A 5,013-nucleotide genomic window follows, 5' to 3' on the forward strand; every position below is an offset into this window, starting at 1 on the left:
CATGCATTCTTCAACAAAGACAGAAAATGTTAGGAAATAGTAAGTGGCAAATATGTTTTCAATTAATAAAGTGTAAAAAATCAGAAATAAAGTATAGCTGTTGCTTTATTATAAAACTACTTCTCAAGCTAGGATATTCACAACTTTTAAGGTATGGATTACAGTGGTAGAAATTATTCTAAACCAACAGGATTAAAATAAGGAGTGGGTGCCTCTTGGTTAATTTTATTTGATGGTGAGAAAAAATAATTAGTCTTCCTTTTTTAATTCACCCAATTTATACATGAGTACATGGGCCCTAGAAAAAATTACCAATGCAAAAGTCTATATAATAAAATGGAAAAGATTTCTTCACCCTCTCCCTTTCTTATACCCCTCTCCATAAGTAACCACTGTCAAATGAGTGAGGAGCATGACACCACTACCCTGACAACATAAGCCATTCCTTAGTTCATTTCCATTCTCCAATCCCAGGAATAAATCCCAATTAATCATGGTGAATGATCCTTTTGAAATGCTGCTAAATTCATTTTGCTAATATTGTATTGAAATTTTTTGCATTTATGGGGCACCTGGCTGGCTCAGTTGGTAGATCACATGACTCTTAATCTTGGGGTTGTAAATTCAAGCCCACATTGGGTGTAGAAATTACTTAAAAATAAAATCTTTTTTTAAAAAAAGATAATCTTGCATTTACATTCATCAGGGTTATTGACCCATTGTTTTGTTTTGTTTTCTAGTAGCTTCTTCTTCTGGTTTTGAAATCAGGATAATACTAGTCATAAAATAAGTTTGGAAGTGTTCCCTCTTCTTTCATTTTTTGAAAAAGTTTGAGAAGGATTGTTGTTAATCGTGTTTGATAAAATTGACCAACGAAGCCATCTAGTCATAGGCTTTTCTTCATTGGGAAATTTGTTTTGTTTTGTTTTTTAAGATTTTTATTTATTTATTAGAGAGTACAAGCAGGTGGAGTGACAGGCAGAGGGAGAAGCAGGATCCCTGCTGAGCAAGGAGCCCAATGCAGGGCTCAATCCCAGGACCCTGAGATCATGACCTGAGCCAAAGGCAGACGCTTAACCAACTGAGCCACCCAGGCGTCCCTTTTGGGGAATTTTTGATTACTGATTTAATCCTTTACTAGTTATTGGTGTGTTCAGATTTTCTATATCTTCCTAATTTAGTCTTGGTAAATTGTATGTTTCTAAAAATTTTCATTTCTTCCAGGTTGCCCAGTTTTTCGGCATAGAGTTGTTCTTAGTGGCCTCTTACAATTTTGAATTTTTGAATTTTTGTGGTATCAGTTGTCATGTCTCCTTTTTCCACGCATACTTTTGTTAATTTGGGTTGATTCTCTTTTTCAATAGGTTAGTCTAAGGGTTTGTCAATTTTGTTCATCTTTTCAAAGAACCAACTCAGTTTCGTTCATCTTTCCTATTGTTTTTCTGTTCTCTATTTCATTTAATTCTGCTCTAATCTTCATTATTTTCTTTACTCTATTAACTTTGGGCTCAAGGCTCAAGGTTAGGATGTTTATTTGGGATCTCTTTTACTTCTTAATGTAGGCATTTATTGCCATGAACTTCGTCTTAGAGCTGCTTTTCTGCATTCCAGGAGTTCTGGTACAATGTGTTTACATTTTCATTTGTCTAAAGAAACTTTGTTATTTGCCATTTAAGTTCTTCTTTGATCCACTGGGTTTTCAGGAGAGTTTTGTTTAATTTCCTTGTGTTTGTGAATGTTCTAGCTTTCTTCTTGTTGATTTCTAGTTTCATGCCATTGTAGTAAGGGAAGATACTTGGTATGATTTCAGTCTTCTTGAATTTGCTGACTTTTTATGTGCCCTATCATATGGCCTATCCTGGAAAATGTTCCATGTGCCCTTGAGAAAGATGTGCATCCTGTCGTTGTTGGGTATAATGTTTGTATATGCTTATTAGGTCCATTTGGTCTATAATGTTGCTCAAATTCTCTATATCTTTATTGATTCTCTGTATGGATTATCTATGCATTGCTGAAAGTGGGGTATTAAAGGCCCAGCTATTATTGTATTGCTGTTTATTTCTCCTTTAGCTCTGGTAGTTTTTGCTCTACATACTCAGGTGTTCTGATATTGGATGCATAAATATTTACAATTGTTATATCTTCTTGATGTATTGACCCCTTTACTATTATATAATGACCTACTTTGTCTCCTTTTATTATTTTTAATATTTTGTCTGATGTAGTTATAGCTACCCCTGATGTTTTTTGATCATCAATTGCTTGAAATGTCTTTTTCAATCCCTTCATTCTTGGTCTGTGGGTGTCTTTAAGGTTAGAGTGAGTCTCTTGTAGGTAGCATATTGTTGAACCTGTTTTTCTAATCCATTCAGCCATTCTATGTTTTTTGTTTGGAGTATTTAATCCATTTATGTTTAAAGGTGTTGTTTTTGTTGTTGCTTTTTAAGTAGGCTCCACACACACCGTGTGGAGCCCAATGTGGGGCTTGAAGTCACCGAGATCTAGATGTGAGCTGAGATTGAGAGTCGACACTCAACCAACTGAGCCGCCCAGGCGCCCCTGTTTATGTTTAATGTAATTATTGATAGGTAAGAATTTTCTATTGCCATTTTATTAATTGTTTCCTGGTTGCTTCCTAAATCCATTATTTCTTGTTTCTTTTCCTGTTTTTTTTCCTATGCTTCCATGTATTTTGATATCAAAGTATGCTTTGACTTTTTTGTTGTGTTTTTTGTTGTCTAATTATTACATTTTCCCTTGTAATTACCAAGAGGCCTACATAAAATATCTTAAACTTATAAAACTCTATTTTAAACTGATAACTTCAGTGGAATTCATATACTTCACACTTTCGCTTCTTCTCCCCCTCACATTTAGGTCATTGCTGTTACAATTTACATGATTTTTATATTGTGTAATGAATAACACATTTTTGTGTTTATGGTTATTTTTGTTACCTTTTAAAAGCTTTTTAAACTAGAGTTGTGAGGTATTCACAAATGTTGCCATATTGCAGGATCAAACTATGACGATATATTTACCATTACCAGTGAGATTTAGGGAACCTTTTTGTGTTTTTTTATGTTAATTGATTTTCTCTTACTTCCACTCAAAGAACTCCCTTTAATATTTCTTGTAAGGCAAGTCTGGTGGTAATGAACTCTCAGATTCTGTTTGTTCAGGAAAGTCTTTAGCTCATCTTTGTTTCTGAAAGACAGCTTCACTAGGTGTAGAATTCTTAGTTGACACTTAGTTTCTTTTAATATTTTGAGTACATTATCCCATTATCTCCTGGCCAGAAAAGTTTCTGTTGGTAAATCTTCCAATAGTCTTATTCACATTTAAAGAATGAAACTGAACCCCATCTTACACCACTCACAAAAGTTAACTCAAAATGGATTAAAGACTTAAATGTGAGACCTGAAACCATGAAACTCCTAGAAGAAAACATAGCAACAACTCCTTGATGGGGTGCCCGGGTGGCTCAGTCAGTTAAGTGGCAGACTCTTGATTTCAGCTTAGGTCATGATCTCAGGGTTATGAGATCAATCCCCCATGTGAGGCTCCACACAGAGCAGGGAATTTGTTTCTCTCTCTCTCTCTCCCTCTCCCTCTGCCCCTCTCTTGTTTGTACTCTCTCTCTCTCTCTTTCTAAAATAAATAAATAAATCTTAAAAAAAAAAAAAAACCTCCTTGTGATGGGTGTTGGTAATGGTTTTTTGGGTATGATATGTAAAGCACAAACAACAGAATCAAAAATAAACAAGTGGGACTACATGAAACTGAAGAGCTTCTACACAGCAAAAGAAATCATCAACAAAGTAAAAAGACAACCTATGGAACAGGATAAAATTGCAAACCATATATCTGATAATACCTATAAAGAACCCATACAACTCAATACCAAAAAAGCAAATAACCCGATTAAAAATGGGCCAAGGGCCTGAATAGACATTTCTCCAAAAAAGCTATACAGATGGCCAACAGGTACAGGAAAAAATGCTCATCATAACTAGTTATTAGGTAAATGCAAATTAAAACCACAATGGGACATCACTTTGTGCCTGTTAGAAGGCTATCATCAAAAAGACAAGAGATAACAAATGTTCTCATGGATGTAAAGAAAAGGAAGCCTTGTGCACTTTTGGTGGGATTATAAATTGGAACAGCCACTATTGGAAAACAGTTTGGAGGATCCTCAAAAAATTAAAAACAGAACTATCATATGTCCAAGTAATTCTACCTCTGGGACTATATCCAAAGGTAATGAACATAGAAACAAAAAGATATCTGTGCCCCCATGTTCATAGCAGCATTATTTACAATAAACAAGACATGGAAAAAACCTGTGTCCTCCGGTGAATACACGGATAAAGAAATATGAGTATTATTCAGCCATTAAAAAATAACAAGGAAATCCTCCATTTGTGACAACATGGATGGATCTGGAAGGCATTATGTGAAGTGAAATAAGTTAGACAAAGAAAGACAAATGCAGTATGATCTCACTTACAAGTGGAATCTAAAAAGAAAAAAAAAAAAAGAAAAAGAAAAAGGAACCCAAACTCATAGAAAAAGAGATCAGATTGGTAATAACCAAAAGCCAGGCGTGAGGAAGGTGATCAAAAGATATAAACTTCCGGTTATAAGATAAATAAGCACTAAGGATGTAGGTACAACACGACAACTATGGCTAACACTGATGTGTGATACACAGGCAAGTCAAGAGAGTAAGTCCTAAAAGTCCTCATTATAGATGAAGTGAGGTGTTTTTCCTTTTTTCTCTTCTTCTTTCTTTTATTTTTATTTTGTCTATATGAGAAGATGGATATTAGCTGAACCTATAGTGGTAATCATTTCACAATATGTATAAATTAAACCATTATGCTGTATGCCTTTAACTTACACAGTGATATATGTCAATTATTTCTCAATAAGGCTGGAAAAAAACTAATAAAAAAATAAGTGATATGCAACATTCCAGAAGGTTGTCTGTGCATTTAGATTCATGTG

The sequence above is a fragment of the Ursus americanus genome, chromosome 1 (genome assembly GCF_024610735.1).
Source record: "Ursus americanus isolate L20-20 chromosome 1, mUrsAme1.1.p, whole genome shotgun sequence".
NCBI classification, from domain to species: Eukaryota; Metazoa; Chordata; class Mammalia; order Carnivora; family Ursidae; genus Ursus; species Ursus americanus.